Raw genomic sequence first — 19,291 nt, forward strand, 5'->3', positions numbered from 1 at the left:
ACAGACATTTTAAATATTTCACAGTTTGAAAACACCACTAACCAGATCCTCTGCTCATCTGTGCCCCTCACTTACATTGCCTTTACCTCTTATCTGCCAGATCTGTTTTGTTCCCCACAAGCATTATTATTACGTCGCTTCCTCTCTCTCCTCACATCATCTATCCATTTGGATGTTTGCTGGAAAGAATTCAGGTCTGGTAAGAGTGAAAGAGATCATGAAGTATGAAAGAGGGTAGGGGGCTGAATAAAGGGAAAAAAATTGTGGCTAAGAATTAATTACTGTAATAAAAAAAAGTTGGGTGAAAAGCTTCTGTCATTTAAGAAATATCAACTCCATACATTATTCTTTTAGAATAAAGCAAAAGGATTATACGCCATTCACATCAGTTCCTGCCCCAATGGAGTTTACAATCTAAAGTCCCCATCATATTCACTATATGGTCAATTTTATTTTAAATTAAAACTGTACATTAAAAAGCTTAAGCATAGAGAGAAAAGACAGGGCATAGCCCTGATCAAGCACAGCAAGCCACTTTATGACAGACTAAGTTAATAGTACTGATTTTATGAGGCGACAGCAGCCATAATCCAATTTACTGTTACTTTTCATCTATCATAAGTAAATTTCACATACAGCACAGCAGCTATTTTTGTACGAACAAATCTTTATAGATCATTTATAATAAGGGCACAAGGTAATGTTTTTTTGGCACATATAAACAAAAAAGGGTATGGATGAAAGAGGTCTTAACACAATGCCTGAGGCAAGCTTTAGCTTGAACTCACGCAGCTGTACAATTCCACCTATTACAGCAATAAAATTAAACAGTGTGGCCTGCTACATCATATTGCAGATGTAGCAGGCCACAGACACAGAACACCAAGAAAATCGAAACACCTCTGGCACATGGGGCATTGCCTGCTACAGCCCTCAAGGGGAACCACTGGCAGACAAAAACATCTCTCCACCCTGGATGAATGGAAAGGGTTCTTGTCCAGAGCTGAGGCAGAAGAAACACATGCCTAGGGAGTAATCGTTGGGTGGGGGGTGGGTACTGGTTTTGAGACAAAGGATCCTAGGGACATACATCTTCTGCCTTACTCCAACTGCAACTCTTCGAAGAGTAGCCAAGTGGTGCGTACGGTGGGAGAAGCAGCAGGGCTATTGGTGCCATTAGTTTACATGCTGTCAGGGGGCTTGCCTTGGGCACATTGTTTTGGCCATGCTCCGGTCCTGTCTAAAGCACAAGGCGCCATTGACAGGCTAACAGACTGATGACATTTTTTTTGGTTTAGATCCCCTTAATATTTCATAACAGACTCTGAAAACCAGTCATTTTACCATTCTTAACAGGTCTGGGGATTGTTAACTAAAAACACTTGAGACCTGGTGTTATCTAGATTATGGGGTCTTCCTGCAATATGGAGCTCAATGCGTAAAGCTACCCCAGATATATTTTTGATAATAATAGGGAAAAAATGAATGTTTTGACACTAAAATTACACTTATGCTAGCTAGATATCATCACCTACAATTAAAACGGTCTACACAGGAAAATGCAGGCCAGTAAAAATGAAAACTATATACACTATATACTAGGGGGGGGGGGGAAGTACCAAAATCCACTATTTTGGATTCGTACCGAACCCCCGAAATTCTTCGTGAAATTCGGGCCTAATACCGAACCGAAGAGTGGGAAGGGGAAACATTTTTTACTTCCTTGTTTTGTGACAAAAAGTCAGGGCAATTTCCCTCCTTGCCCCAATTTGCAATGCAAATTAGGATTCAGATTTTGATTCGCTCTGATCAGAATCCTGCTGAAAAAGCCTGATTCCTGGCAGAAATCCCAACCGGATCCTGGATTCGGGCATCCTTACTATATAAAGCATAATAAGAAAAAAACACACTACCATAATTCAGACCTTCTGGATATCCAGAAACAGTTAACAGACCCATACCTGTACTCTCTGCAGATAAGCAATGCTTTAGAGCAGACTGACTTCATAGGCTTCTCAGGGTTACAGTTGACCTGAACAAGCCTATGGCAGGAGAATACAGATAAGTGCTACATACAGTGCCTTGCAAAAGTATTCACCCCCTTGGCATTTTTTCAAGTTTTGTTACCTCCACAACCTGGAATTAAAACATGGATTGTTTGAGATTTTGCACCATTTCATTTACAGAACATGCCTACAAGTTTGAAGATGTTTTTTTTTTCTTATTGTGAAAGCAAACATCAAATAGGACAAAATAACAGAAATCTTCAGAGTGCAAACTGTTTCACCCCCCCAAAGTCAGTACTTTGTAGAGCCACCTTTTGCGGCAATTACAGCTGCAAGTCACTTTGAATAAGTCTCTATGAGCTTTCCACATCTCGCCACGTGGATTTTTTGCCGCATTCCTCAATGGCAAAACTGTTCCAGCTCCTTTGTGTTGATGTTTTCGCTTGTAACAGCAATTCCTTAAAGTCTGACCACAGATTCTCAATTGGATTGAGGTCTGGACTTGACTAGGCCATTCCAACACATTTAAATGTTTCCCTTAAACCACTCGAGTGTTGCCTTTAGAAGTATGCTTTGCGCTCATTGTCCTGCCTGTAAGATGTACTCTCTGTCCCAGTCTCAAATCACAAGCAGACTGACAGGTTTTGCTCAAGAATATCCCTGTATTTAGCATTCATCCATCAATCCCTCGACTCAGACCAGTTTCCCAGTCCCTGCTGCTGAAAAAAACCTCACAGCATGATTGCTGCCACCACCACCATGTTTCACTGTGGCGATGGTGTTCTTGGGGGTGATGGGATGCAGGACCGCCATACGACAAAATTTCCTGCGCCCCCTGGGCTATGCCCACCGCAAGCCCCACCACACCAGTAAAAAAAAATTAAAAAATATATTATATATATAATATATATATATATATATATACTATATATATATATATATATTATTTGGTGGCTATGGTTTCCACATGTTAATTAAAAAATAAAAAGATATTGGTGGTCAGGCCCCCATAAAAAAACCATTTGTGGGCAAGGCTCCCATTGTTGCCAGGGCCCTTAAACGTCCATGCCTTCCCGAAGTCAGCAGCTCTCAGAACGATAAAAGGCCCGGCTAATAAAGTGTTGCGTGGCCCGGCCCCCCTACAAACTCTCCCCCCTGTCCCCCAGATGGCGGCCCTGATGGGATGTGTTAGGTTTGCTCCAGACATAGCATTTTCCTTGGTGGCCAAAAAGTAAAATTTAAGTCTCATCTGACCAAAGCACCTTCCTCCATACATTTGGGGAGTCACCCATGTGCCTTTTGGCAAACTCAAAATGTGCCTCCTTATTTTTAAATTTAATGGCCACTCTTCCATAAAGCCCAGCTCTATAGAGTGTACGGTCCTATTAACAGATACTCCAGTCTCTGCTGTGGAACTCTGCAACTCCTTCAGGGTTACTTTTTGGTCTCTGTGCTGCCTCTCTGATTAATGCCCTCCTTGACTGGTCTGTGAGTTTTGGTGGATGGCCCTCTCTTGGCAGGTTTGTTGAAGTACCATTGTTTGGTACCATGTCAGAAAAGGGTATTTATACTGACAGATCATGTGACACTAATTGCACACAGGTGGACTTCAATTATGTGACTTTTGAAGGTTGTGCCAGGATTTTTTAGGGGCTTCATAACAAAGGGGGTGAATACATATATGCACATGCCAATTTTCAGTTTTTTATATTTTTTAATTCTCTCTCTTCTTTTCACTTCACCAACTTAATCTTATTTTATGTGATGGATCTGCACAAAATAGTCTAAGAAACATTTAAATTACAGGTTGGAATGTAACAAAATAGGTAAAAAGCCAAGGGGTGAATACTTTTGCAAGGCACTATAGCTGCTGTGTTCAGACAGTTACTGTTTAGACAAGCAAGAAAAATAGATCTTGGAGTTTATGATAACACATAAAACTAAAAGTACAATGTATTGCTGTAATATGGGTTTAAAGTTATATAAAGTTTGCATCTGTTTATTCAGTACTTACAGATACATTGTTTTATACATTATGTTTTTATTCTATGGTTGAGAAGAAGGACTAATCCTGGCATACAACTCCTATTTATCTTGTATTAAAAAAAACTGTATACAAACGAAAACCTTAACCTTCTAGACAGCTTATTCCTACTTTGTGATATATACATGCAAACCTATATTTTAAACTGAAAGGCTGCCCACATGGCTACATAATCAGCTTACTTAAACTGTAGAAGGGCCAATGGCAAATGTTGAGGCTTTTCAACCAGCTAAAAGATGCCCATGATCTGCAGCTCTTACTGGCATGAATAAGAAATACACAAAGTGAAAACGTGAGTGTGTTTTTGGCCTAAAATAATTTAAGGTTTGCCTTGCCTTTAATGAATGTTAGCAGTCATAACCAAGGCAAGTGTTATGATTGGGTGTACAGGTATGTACTTATTATGCAGAATGCTCGCAACCTGGGGATTTCTGGATAACGTATCGTTCCGTAATTTTGGATCTTCATACCTTAAGTCTGTTAGAAAATCATGTAAACATTAAATAAACTAAATGGTCTGGTTCTGTTTTTATTAAGGATTAATTATATCTTAGTTTGGATCAAGTACAATGTACTGTTTTTGTTAATGCAGAGAAAAAGGAAATATTTTATAAACATTTGGTTTATTTGGATAATATGGTGTCTATGGGAGATGACCTTTCCGTAATTCCAAACTTTCTAGATAACATGTTTCTGGATGGTATACCTGTACATTTTCAAGACCACAATTTTTCTGGTACTCTATCCAAGATAATGGTATCAGTGGGAAGTTCTTTTCAGCCACTTTTTAGCCTAATATTTGAGGTCAACAGGCAATTTCTACCAGTTTAAGGTATCAAAACATTATATAAATGTACATACAAACAAACCATTTAATTTTTTAGGCGTTACTGGTCCTTTAATATGCAAAAGGTAAAGAATTTTCCCCAGTGCTTTGGTTAAGACTACTAGCATTCCAAAGGTCAAGGTAACCTAAAACCTATTCATTTCAAAGGCCAAAAGTATGCTTCTCTTCTATGCCGAGTAGATAAGTACTCCAGTAATAGTACCTCTATTCATCTCTTGGTTTCTGATGCCCTTCTACCCACACCCTGAGCATAACTTTACTTATCCAATTGCACTTGCCTTCTATTGCCCCTTCAAACTGTGAAAATAGGTATTCAAACGGTGTCACAGCCAGAGATTTAGCCCTTTCTTTATGGCTGCCATTGTGGTCACATACACTTCCAGAAGTAAAGCAGCCAAGATGACAGCATTGCAGATTTCTGCATGCAATAAAAGAAAACAAAAAAAAAATTGCAGGTATATCACCAAAGGAGAAAGAATGGGAGTTGAACTCACTTGTGATGTCATACACCACCACTGCAATGGTTGAATCCCGAATGTAGCTGGGAATCAAACTGCGGAAACGTTCCTGCCCAGCAGTGTCCCAGAGCTGCAGTCGCACCTGCTGGTACCAGGCCAAAAAGAGCAAAAAACAAACAGTCAAACTTAAAAAAAAAACAAAAAAAAAACACAACATTATTCAATATACAAAACAACAATACCCAGAATTCCATAATTGTCACCAATATTTCATTAAAGGAGAACTAAACCACCCCTACCAAAAGCCCTCCAAACTTGCAGGCATTGCCCTCCCCTCCCCGTGGTGTGCTTTAGTGTAAAAAAAAAAAAAACCCTTTTAAAATATTCTAACCTTTAAATGCAGAGAAGCGCAGTGGAGCTCCTGGTTGCCATCTTCTGGCTCTTCGTATAATCTTCGGGTCTCTTCGCTGACACATAGCCTACCTGTACATGTGCAGTTAGGCCAGAAAGTCAGAAATCTGCTTCAACTTCGCATGCACAAATCAGCGCTGAGACCAGAAGCCTATACGATGAGCCGGAGTTCTGCTGCACTTCTCTGAATTTAAGAGTCAGAATTTTTTTAAAGGTGTTTTTTTTTTTTTTTTTTACACTAAAGTACATTGCGGGGAGGGAAAGGAGGGAATGCCTGCAAGTTTAGGGGGCTTTTTGTTGGGGAGGGGTTTTGTTCTCCTTTAAGGAAACAAAGATTAGTTAGTAAATCCCTTGATGGATTGGGATAAAAGGACAAGCTCCTTAAAGGAGTAAAGAAACTACTGGTTAACATTTCTAACTCAGTACATTAGAAAACAGGAAGGAACTCAAATTAATGGTTTTAAAAAAAAAAATACTCATTAGACAATCACATTAACATCTCCTTGTCCGACTGCACAAAACACAGAGAGTGCTGTACTGCCTTATTATGCAGCACAGGAGGCAAGGAAAAGCAGTAACACTGGTTACAGGGAATACCTTAAAGCATAAGTAAACTTTTAAAATAAGTGAGTGTAAAATTGATGAGGGGCTATGCTAAGCACTTTTGCAATGTACATTCATTATTTATTTTCAATTCCAAGATATAAAAGGATACATGTACTGTTACTATGAATGAATTTTGCCACAACAGCTTTTTTTTTATATTTTTTTTTTTGCCACACAATGCTTTTAAGACCTGCATTTTAAAAATTGTGACCTGTGCTAAAATACATGTATGGAAAGGGCTCCAATGAACATCAAACAGTTTTTTCCTTCTACTATTGCCAGACCTCTGTTATGTAGGGAGTCCTGTACAAGCCTGGCAGTGAGCACCTTTCACTAACTCACCATGCGGTCTTCCAGATACATAGTCTTGGACAGAAAGTCTATTCCAATGGTAGCCTGTAAAATAAAAAGACAGTGGATTCAAGTTCCTCCAGCTTAAACAAAACCTTAACTATTCTGGCATATATCCCCATATGCCAGAATAGCAGGCACTTATCAAGTTTTGCATTTTGTATTTGCAAAACATGTTGTCCAGACCATTGAAGCAGCATCCATACATTTACATACATTCAAATTTTCGCAGAATTGTTTTGGTCAAAACTCTCAGATTCAAATTGGGAATAATTTTTGAAGATTTGAATTTTGATTTTAATTTTAATTCGAAATTTGAAAATTGAGGTTTATCAAACCTTGACCCTTGGAACAATTCGAATTAGACTATTCCCCACCTAAAACCAGCCGAGGCCGAGTTCATGTATAAATCAATGGGAGAGGTCCAGTGACCCATTTGAAGATGTAAATAGCCTTCCTGACAGAGAAAAAAAAAACTCTGTTCTAGTTTAGTTGAATTCAATTCGAGTTTTCAAGTTGGTAATATTTGTTTGAGTTTAAGACAAAGTTTTTCTTAACCTCCCAATCGAATTTTTGAGTATATTCGAATTTATTACAGTAAAAAAAAAAAATTCACATGAATTCGAAATATGACCTTTGATATAAATTACATAGTTACATAGGGTTGAAAAAAAGACAAAGTCCATCAAGTTCAACCCCTCCAAATGAAAACCCAGCATCCATACACACACCCCTCCCTACTTTTAATTAAATTCTATATACCCATACCTATACTAACTATAGAGCTCAGTATCACAATAGCCTTTGATATTATGTCTGTCCAAAAAATCATCCAAGCCATTCTTAAATGCATTAACTGAATCAGCCATCACAACATCACCCGGCAGTGAATTCCACAACCTCACTGTCCTGACTGTGAAAACCCGCTACGTTGCTTCAAATGGAAGTTCTTTTCTTCTAGTCTAAAGGGGGTGCCTCTGGTACGGTGATCCACTTTATGGGTGAAAAGGTCCCCTGCTATTTGTCTATAATGTCCTCTAATGTACTTGTAAAGTGTATTCATGTCCCCTCGCAAGCGCCTTTTTTCCAGAGAAAACAACCCCAACCTTGACAGTCTACCCTCATAATTTAAGTCTTCATCCCTCTAACCAATTTAGTTGCACGTCTCTGCACTCTCTCCAGCTCATTTATATCCCTCTTAAGGGCTTGAGTCCAAAACTGCACTGCATACTCCAGATGAGGCCTTACCAGGGACCTATAAAGAGGCTTAATTATGTTTTCATCCCTTGAGTTAATGCCCTTTTTTATGCAAGACAGAACTATATTTGCTTTAGTAGTATCTACAAAGACCCCATGATCCTTCTCATTTAAGGAAACTCCCAACACACTGCCATTTAGTGTATAACTTGAATTTATATTATTTTTGCCAAAGTGCATAACCTTGCATTTATCAACATTGAACCTCATTTTCCAGTTTGCTGCCCAGTTTTCCAATTTAGACAAATCACTCTGCAAAGTGGCAGCATCCTGCATGAAACATATAGTTCTGCACAATTTAGTATCATCTGCAAAAATAGAAACAGTACTTTCAATGCCCACCTCCAGGTCATTAATAAACAAGTTGAAAAACAAGGGACCTAGTACAGAGCCCTGCGGTACTCCACTAACAACACTGGTCCAATTAGAAAATGTTCCATTTACCACCACTCTTCTGTTTTTTAGCCAGTTCTCTATCCAGGTACAAAAACTATGTTCCAGGCCAACATTCCTTAATTTAACCAGTAACCTTTTGTGTGGCACTGTATCAAATGCTTTAGCAAAGTCTAAGTAAAATCACATCCACTGCCATCCCAGAATCGAGGTCTCTACTTACATTCTCATAAAAAGAAATTAAGTTAGTCTGGCAAGATCTATTACGCATAAAAAACCATGCTGGCACAAACTCATAGTATTATGATTTGCTATGAAGTCCAGTATCTTATCCTTTATTAACCCATCGAAAAGCTTTCCTACCACTGACGTCAGACTAACTGGCCTATAGTTTTTGAGGCTGAAATGGGATCCTTTTTTGAATAGAGGCACCACATTAGCAATTCGACAGTCTCTCGACACTATGCCAGATCTCAATGAATCCTGAAATATTAAGTAAAGAGGTTTGGCAATCACAGAGCTAAGCTCGCTAATTACCCTGGGATGAATACCACCTGGCCCCAGACCTTTGTTAATCTTAACATGTTCTAGTCTCTTTTGAATTTCTTCATGTGTGAACCATGCATCATTAGCTGTATTACTAGAATTGGTACTATTAAGAAGGAAACCTTCACTGGTTCCTCATTTGTGTAGACAGATGAAAAATATGAGTTCAGAATCTGCGCTTTTATTTTGTTTTCATCAACCAGCTGACCCCCCTCTGATAAGGGGTCCACCCCTTCCTGCTTCATTTTTTACTATTAACATATTTAAAAAATAATTTTGGATTTTTTTTTTACTGCTTGCTGCAATATCATTTTCTATATCAATTTCAGCTTGCCTTATAGCTTCTTTGCATGATTTATTGGCCTCCTTGTACCTTATAAATGTTTCGGCTGTACCAGCTAACTTGAAAGCCTTAAAAGCACGTCTTTTCTTACCCACCTTAACACCAACGCTTCTATTGAACCAAAAAGGTTTGCTTTGCAACGACGTTCCTTGCTTACAAGTGGAATATACTGACAAGTATATTTATTAATTTTAAAGACTTCCCATTTTTGTTCTGTGTTTAACCTGTGAAAAGCATTTCCCACTTAATATGTTGCAGAGAATGCCCTTATTCTGTCAAAGTTTGCACGTCTGAAATTTAGTGTTTTAGTTAATACCTTATAGAATTGCTTCTGGGCAGAAGTGATGAGAGGAGAAGCGAGGCGAAGATTAGAAGCAGAGCGAAAGGTTGCGTGAAGGAGAGTATTTGGAGATCAGAGATGAAATATATGGAGGGGCTTCATTATTAAGGGTCTTGAATGTGAGTGCTAGTAATTTGAATGTGATTCTAGAGGAGATTGGGAGCCAGTGAAGGGACATGCATATGGGAGCAGCTGATGTTGAGCGTTGCGATAGAGGAATGAGTCTAGCAGCCGCATTTAGAACAGATTGGAGTTGTGAAAGGTGACTTGTTGGAATACCTGTGAGGAGTAGGTTGCAGTAATCAAGGCGGGAGATGATGAGAGACTGAATCAGTGTTTTAGTTGATTGTGCTTTAGAAGCATGTTTTTATTAGCCTGAATGCAGAAGCATTAAAGGTCAAGAAAAGGTAAAAATCACTAGTGGGGGGGGGTCCCACATTGTTAGGCACAACCCAATGAATCTAATCACTTACCTCAGACCCCACCACTTTTTCTTTTCCCAATTCTACATTTTCTTGTACTTAAAGAGCTGTTGGGACTGTTTTGGGTACTGACTACTAAAAACCATGGAAATTAAAGCACACTTTTATTCTAAAAAAATTTTTTAATTGTGATAGGGGACAGAATGCAGTTATATACAGAAAATAAAAATGCACTAGAAACTATATAAATCAAATTACTGCAGATATTCTGGCAGCACCACTCTAAAGTTGGCCATACACAGAGAGATCCGCTCGTTTGGCGAAAGTTTTATGGGAGGTAGGATTGCGGGACAGATGAGGTCCACAATCTGATGGGATTTTTACCCCTGCCCGATTGACATCCAACCAACTCTCGGGCAGATATCGATCAGGGAAGCCTGTCGGAGGGCCTATACACAGGCCAATAAACTGCCGACTAAGTCTTCACTGCTATGGACCAGTGAATTATAACTGCCTGAATGATTGACCTTCAACTCATATTTATAAATGCAAAAAAGCATCTTAAAGGAGAAGCAAAGCTCCAAGGCAGCTTATTGCCAACAGATTAGCCACAATAGTGCAAGCTAGACCGCTATATTTATTCTGCAGAATGCTTTACCATACCTGAATAAACAGCTCTAGAGACTGTCTCTGTTTGTTTAGGATAGAAGCTGTCATATAAGCTTGGTGTGACATCACTTCCTGCATGAGTCTCTCCCTGCTCACTAAAGGTGGCCATACACGGGCCGATAAAAGCTGCCGACAGACTGTGTCGGCAGCTTATTGGCCCGTGTATGGGGGCCCCCGACGGGCTTCCCCGATCGAGATCTGGCCGAAAGTCGGCCAGATCTCGATCGGATGGGACAGAAAATCCCGTCAGATCGCGGCCGCATCTGTTCGTTGATGCGGTCCCGCGATCCGACCGCCCGTTTACCGAATGCTAGGATCCGATCGTTGGGCCCTAGGGCCCACGATCAGATCTGCCCGATATTGCCCACCTCAAGGTGGGCATATCGGAGGGAGATCCGCTCGTTTGGCGACATCGCCAAACGAGCGGCTCTATCCATGTATGGCCACCTTAACACCTCTGAGCTCAGATTACAGCAGGGATGGGAGGAGGGAGGGGAGAGGAGCAAACCGAGTTTGCTCAAGCCCTAGCCCTGGAGGTTTATGCTAAAAACAGGAAGTCTGATAAAGAAACCCATGTATACACAATAGAAGGAAAGAAATGTGGGTGTTTCTTTTGACAGAGGACTCAGAGCAGCATTACTTTAAAGGTTTATTGGTATATTTATATAGACCTTTATGATAAAGCTTACTTCATTTTAGCCTTTCCTTCTCCTTTAATAAGGATTCAATGCAAAATAATCTGAACACTTGACTTATTATGTGACCCAATCCGGCACCATACTGCATCTGAAGTCAAACATACTTGTGTTAACCATGAAGACACCAAGAACATCACGCAATGCATAATCCGTAGAATGGATTAAACCCTCAATTAGAGCGTTTTAAAGATATCATCTTTCGTCTTTCGGTCTGAGTTTTAAATGCTCACCTGGTACGTGTTGTCAAAGCTGTCATACATAAAGCGAGTGATGAGAGACGTCTTACCGACTGTAGGAAAAGAGGAGTGAGAGAGGAGGAAGTTAGGTTGCTTCACTCTTTAGGGCACAGACACACTTGAAGATTGAGGGAGATTTAGTCGCCCGGCAACAAATTGCCTCTTCTTCAGGCGACTAATCTCCCTGAAAAGCCTTCGATGCCACTCTGAGCGCTTCACTTTCCTCGGCGGGAAGGCTTTTCGGGGAAATTAGACGCCCGAAGAAGAGGCGATTTGTCGCCGGGCGACCAATCTCGCAGAATCTGTGCCCGTGTCTCTGCCCTTAAAGCGATACTGACACGTTCCTATAAAAATCATAGGAACATGTCAGTATCAAGTAAAAGCTGCACTCGTAATTTTTCTCCTCAAAGCCCCAGGCAAAGCCGCCCCCTGCCCCCACAAACCTGCTTTCACCCGACCCTCAAACACTGCTAACAGACCTTCTGAGCCGTTTCAGTGACACTGGGCTCGGGGCGGTGCGATCCTTCCATAGGCTGAATACGAATGAAAACAGGAATTCAGCCTATGGAAGGAACGCTCCGCTCCCAGCCCAGCGTCACTGAAGCAACCCGGAAGATCTGTTAGTAATGTCAACGGGTCGGCAGCACACAGGTTCGCTGGCTGGGGGGGGCACCCGATTACGGGTGCAGCCGTAGGTATACACTTTGCTTCCTAGTATGCGGGGAGAGTAAAGGGTTAGTGCAAAGTAGAATAAACTGCTGGTACACAATTTGCAGTCATGGTTTTGTATCATTTCAGTATTTTGCTTGGCAGCTTTTAGGCATAGACAGCAGTATCAAACTCAGTCTGTAACTTTTCCAAGTTACAGACTGTCTCTCTGCTATCTGATCCTGGATGGCACAGCGCCACCTGAACCGAACCTTTCAAAAACAGAACTCATATTTTCTCTAAGATCTTCCTCTGTCCCTCAGATATCACTCACAGTAAACAACAACACCTTTCATTCCACCACACAGGCACGCTGCCTAGGAGTTATCCTAGACTCACATCTGTCTTTTTCACTACACATTCAAACACTTGCAAAATCTGGTCGTATTCAACTACTCAACATTGCCCGAATACGACCATATCTCAGTTCAGAATCAACTAAAACACTGATTCAGTCTCTCATCATCTCCCGCCTTGATTACTGCAACCTACTCCTCACAGGTATTCCAACAAGTCACCTTTCACAACTCCAATCTGTTCTAAATGCGGCTGCTTGACTCATTCCTCTATCGCAACGCTCAACATCAGCTGCTCCCATATGCATGTCCCTTCACTGGCTCCCAATCTCCTCTAGAATCAAATTACTAGCACTCACATTCAAGACCCTTAATAATGAAGCCCCTCCATATATTTCATCTCTGATCTCCAAATACGCAACCTTTCGCTCTGCTTCTAATCTTCGCCTCGCTTCTCCTCTCATCACTTCTGCCCGTTCCGTCCACAAGACTTCTCTCTGGCTTCTGCTTATCTCTGGAACTCTCTGCCTCAAGCGGTCAGACTTTCTCCTTCTTTCCAAACTTTCAAGCGCTCCTTAAAGACCCACCTGTTTAAAGAAGCGTATTCAATGTACCTTAATTAATCAATCATTACTGTATCAAAAATCACAAAATTGTTTCAAAAATTCTTATGTCTCAATTGTACCCTAACTTTTACTTTGTAAACTCTAATTTGTAGGGCTCTCTAATTCTACTGTACTCTGTAACCCTTGTTTGTTATCCTCCATATATTCCCTGTTTATTATAACTAAGGTAAAGCACTGCGTAGCTTGCCTGCACTATATAAATAAATGATGATGACGGTTAATAGTTTGAGTGGCATGGAGAGATAGATAAAAAAATATAAACTGCATAAGCAATAACAAAAAAAAAAACAGAACCCACACTATGATTCCATCTATGGTTGCTGAGCTCAGTGCCCCTGACTACCAGCCGCAGGCTGGAAAGAAGCAGAACAAGAATGCCATACATTCAAAAATCAGACAAATAAAAAGTTGCCTTAACAGGCTCATCTATAACTGCCAGAATGCCACAACTCTTTATTAAATCTTAGATGATGTAGGGTGGTACAACCCAGCAATATTTGAGGACCCAAGTTTAAGAAACCATGATCTACAACATAAAAGAAGTATAGCAGAATAGGATGTAAATACTCCAGCTACAAAGGGTTCAAACAATAATATGTGCAAAAACAAGCAATAAATGTGCAACAAATTAGCAGAATTCTGGGAAATTTAACAGCAAAGAGGTGGCTGGAAGCTTTCAGAATGAAAGGAAATTATTTTTTTTCTAAATCTATTTATTATCCTATAAGCCAACACGTTGACGCAATGCTTTTTATTATTTGCATCAGTCCCTGCCTCAGTGGAGCTTGCAATCTAAATAGACCTTAATGTGTGCGTGGGAGGGGAATTATACAGTGGCCAAATAAAATGCCTGTATGGTTTTGGAGTGAGAAAGAGACACACAAGGCAAAAATACAATTTCCATGCAGATAGTGCCCAGGTCACAACTCTGGACTCCAGCATTGCAGGTCATGAGTTTTGGTTCCCACTTTGTAGCTTTTACTTTTTGAAGGAGAATGTTTGGGGTTCTTAAAAAATGTGTGTGCTCGCTAGCTCTTTAAACTGCCATGTAGGAAATGAAGACATTAGAGCAGTAGTACTTTTATACCAGAGCCAAAGATTCTACAATCCATGGCACTAAAATGTTTAAAGAGACAGAGATAAACACGAATAGACACACAGCAGTGAGGATCTGAGAGGGATGAAGCAGCTCGGCTAGGACAGGATAGCCAGATATCTTTTCCCCTCCAAGCTTAACTCTGTAGAGCCTCTAGCCTCTACTCATTCGTAATATGCTAGACTCTGAGCAAATGCTGGCTTACTGAAAAAGCACAAGGATTTGAAAAAAAAAAAAAAATTGTCAACTATACTAAGCGCTTTGAAGTCTTGAAGAGGTGAAAGACCCAAAGTCCCGAAAGGAGCTTGAAATTAAAGTCCTGAAGGCAGCGAAAAGACCCGAAGGTCACGAAAGGAGACGAACTGAAGTCAACGAAAGGAGACAACTGAAGCCACAAGTCCAGTTCTACTGAACACCAATGTGTGTGTTTTTAATCCCTGCCACCCATTTATTTTTTAATACTCTATAGCCCCTGCCACCAATTTTTTTAAAAAAATATTCTCTGGGGCCCCAATTTTTTTTTTTTAACTTGTATAAGGGGCCCCAATTTTTTTCAACTTGTAGGGGCGCATGGCGCAATGTTTTTTAAAAACAATTCTCTGGACAGCAATTTTTTTTTTAACTTGTAAGGGGGCCAATGGCATCAATGTTTTTTTTTAAAGAAAACGTTTATGGGGGGCCCTGGTGATAATGGTTTTTTTTTTTTTTTTACTTATAGGGCCCCTAGTCATCAATTGTATTTTTGTTTTTTTAACTTCTAGGGGGGGGCCACCAATTTTGTAAAAAACTTATGGGAGGCCCTGCAATCTATCCATTGAGAGGCTGAACATGATGGACTTGTCTTTTTTTTTTTTTTTTTTAAAAAAAACCCCTGGCCTTACATTTTTTTGCCACCCTCTCTTCATGAGAGGACACAGATGGCATTATGCTGATTAAAAGGGGACCTGTCACCCAGATATAAAAAACTGTATAATAAAAGTAATTTTCAAATTAAACATGAAATCCAAATTCTTTTATTTATTAAAGCATTCATAGTTGTTGTAAACTCATATAAAAATCTCAGCTGTCAAATATTGCCTGCCCCTCCTCTGTCTGAGACTTAGAGGCGGGACAGGAAATTACTTTCACTTTCCATTCAGCACTTACTAGATGTCACTGCACTCCCCACACCCCCCCTCTATACACCATTTAACTTTGCAACCAGTGCATGAGGACAGGGCCAGATTTACATAGTGGGCGCCCCTAGGCCAGCTGCTGTTTTTGCCTTAATAGCAGTGTCCACAAAATGGCTCCTGCCTCTTTGCTATAACTATGCATTCCCAGACCAAAGGAAACAAAATTCAAATAGTTTATATAGTGTAATTAAAGTTAATTTTGCTTGACTAAGTGCTAAAATAGGATTTCTTCAGGTGACGGGTGCCCTTTAACATGCTAATTAGCAGCCATAGATTTCATGGTCTGTGCAGTATATGTATGTGACAGTTACCATCTCTGCAAGTATCTTTCTGTCAAGCAGAATATACTAGCTTTTATGAAATCAATGTAGAAAACTCCAAGAACAAAAAGTTCTATGAAGATTAGCTTTAATCAGGGCATGCTTGGTGCATTAGGGATAGAAGCATGCCAAGTTCAATGGAGTTATATACCTGTATCACTACTTCACTTATTATGTCTATATAATAATATGTCTATTTACTCGAATAAACACTATTACTGAATTATACTCTATGACTGAATAAAACATTCACAAAATCAGGCAAAGGAAATCCTCTTCCAATCAACTTTTATCCTAATGGTCCCTGTTATTCGGAACTTACCATCATACCCTCCCGAGTTAACTAGTTATCAAATTGATCTTGGAAACAAAGAAAGAACAGAGTAACTTTAAAGGTCATTTTGTCACATGCATTAAATGTGTAACAAAACTCGCAGTGGCATGATGAGTCAGTCAAATCGCTTAAAAAAATTGTATTTTTTTACTGTTTTACCCGCAGCAACCTGAAGGGTGGCAATGGCATTGCAGTAACATGGACGACAAAACAACCTGTAACATTCTTCATCGCATCCTACAGCATAACAATTCATTTGAAAAATCAGGTATGCAGCCTAGCAACCAGTAGGCGGAGTCTGACACTAAAAGCATGACCAGCCAAAGCATAGCAATAGGAGCAGGCCCCTTAAGCCCCCTCATACTGCTTATACAGTGTGCACATGGAGATACCACAAAACGACATGTGTAGTGTAGCTATCCCCTTGCACTAAGGACATTTATAATAATATATACCCATTTAAGAAAACAATAGGCAACATAGGTAGAATGGAATTAAATCAGACCTATCACTTGTCCTTGTTTGTCATCCATATTTATAGACTTGGCAGGGGGGGTGTATATAGATGATAGATAGATAGATGTGTATTATATTGAACAATTTTAAATTAATAATTCAAACTTTTAAAAACAATTTCCTTTTTCCCAGTAATAATAAAACAGTACCTTCTACTTGATCCCAACTGAGATATTCTTAATCCTTATGGGATACAAAACAATCTTATTGGGTTTAATTAATATTTAAATAATTTTTTTAGCATACTTAAGGTATGGAGATCCAAATTATGGAAAGGCCTCTTATCTGGGAAAACCCAATGTCCTTACTCAGGATAACAGGTATAAATAAAATGTAATATTTACACGTATACAGGATGGGCATAAATGTTAATAAGGTGTATAGGATGGGCTCAAACGTCAATAAGGTATACACATTCACTTCGATAAATGGATTTCATGTTTCCCATGAATAAAAGTGTGAAGACTGATGCATACATGCCAACAGGACAGAGGTCTCAAGCTCTTCCAACATTTGTTCTGGTTGCCCCAGAATGCCAGTCTATTTATCAGTAACAAACCTAAGGGATATCACTCAGTGGACAATACTTTACACCTAAAACACCAATTGGGTTATAATCTGTCTAGACAGTCCAATAAACACTATGTCATCCTTATATTCCAGGAGTTCATTTGCAGCCATTTCGAAACCTACGTTAAATAATCAGCAACTTTAGGTCTCCCACGACACCTTCCATTATATTAATGGTTTTAAAGTTATTTGCTAATGTAATCGCTGTTCAAAGCAGAGTTTGTTTTTATCCCTTTCAATTTTGACTCTTGAAACAATGTAACCCCCAAGTCAGCCCCTCCTTCAGGTCTTGTTAAATAAACAGGCCTCTGCTATATTATTTCAGGAGTCATGCACTGCATATGAATACAGCCAAACAAATGCTTCCTTCAACAGCAAGTACATTTATAAATAACTTCAAGACCTATTGGACAGTTTTATTGAACAAATCTTTTTAAGTAGCTTGGAATTAAGCTAGAATCGCCTTTAAAAGGTGTTAAATATTGGGTATTGGAAAAATGGTTATATTCCAGTATTGATTAAGTTTGAATATGTTTTATTTGTGCACTCATGACTTGTCATTCACACATCCTTCACACATTGGTTCCCATACTCTATTTATTCCCTAAATCAAATGGATTAGGTTACAGGAACGTTATTGGATTGTCTTTGATGGGTAGGCTGGGGAAGGTGTATCTCACAGAAATTTTGAATAAATTCCTTTGAACAAAGAGAAGTTCGTCTCTACAATGGATCAACATCAGAAGCCACACAGACACACACTGCACTCTCACATAATACAGACATTACAACAAAAACTTTTATACAACATATTTGATACATACATATTATTTTGGTAAGGACTGTCATAGAGGCATTTGACTGTGCTAGGTTATTTGTTAATTTGTAGTAGTTTTCTGTACTACACCGTCTTTTCGTTTTTTCCACTGGAGCAGGCCCTTTATTTGCGATGATCATTGACACTATAGAAATAAGAGATGCGAATTAACTTTACATTGTGGGATTGCCACATTTGCGCTCTTGTTTATAAACCAATATCAAAGGCCACATCAATAGTGTGGCCAAGATAATGTTTTCATGCCTTCATATAACAGAAGCTGGCCTTTGTTGCATTGTTCCTAAATGTAGGCTTGCACCTCTCATGAAACCCTTGGACATGATTCTTTTTTGCTGAACAGAAATGCACTTTAACTGCCAAAATATAAAAAAACAGCAGGAAAAACTGACCAGCCTTCAAAAAACCACAGCCTTTCACAATGAGAGCCAATTCGATATATATAATATATATAATATGTGATGAATATATAATATATAATATATATATATATATATATATATATTACTTTATTATGTATGTATATATATAATATATATATATTAATTATATATATGTGTGGTGTTTATATATATATATATGGTGTGTATATATATATATATATATATATATGTGGTTGTATATATATATATATATATGGTTGTTAGATTATATATATTAATGTGTGTGATATATATATATGGTGTGTATTATATATATTATATATTGTGTGTAATAATAATATATATATATGTGTATATATATATATGTGTGTGTATATATATATGTGTATATATATATATAATATATATATATATGTGGATGTGTATAACTATTGTGTGTATATAATATACATATATATATATATATATGTGTGCTGTGTGTATATATAATATATGTGTATATTAATATATATATATATATATATAATATATATATTATATATATATATATATATGTGTACTATATATAGTTGATATATATATATATATATATAATATTAACTATATATATATATTGTATATATATATATATATATATGTTATAATATATATATTAATATATATACAACACATAATATATATATATATATATGTGCTGTGTGTTTGTATATATATATGTGTGTATATATGTGTTGTATATATATAATATATATGTTGTATTATAATATGTGGTGATATATATATATGTTGGGTATATATATATATA

The 19,291-nt window shown here is 38.5% G+C and overlaps 1 protein-coding gene and 1 pseudogene across 2 annotated transcripts in view; one reads left to right on the plus strand and one right to left on the minus strand.

The window, feature by feature from the left end:
* LOC108700064 (ras-related protein Rab-6B) overlaps nt 1-19,291 on the plus strand; it is a 103,417-nt gene that overhangs the window by 48,834 nt on the left and 35,292 nt on the right. The gene's annotated exons all lie outside the window — the stretch shown is intronic.
* Nucleotides 83-13,121, minus strand: LOC121397547 (annotated as a pseudogene).

This window comes from Xenopus laevis, chromosome 8S, assembly GCF_017654675.1.
Source record: "Xenopus laevis strain J_2021 chromosome 8S, Xenopus_laevis_v10.1, whole genome shotgun sequence".
NCBI classification, from domain to species: Eukaryota; Metazoa; Chordata; class Amphibia; order Anura; family Pipidae; genus Xenopus; species Xenopus laevis.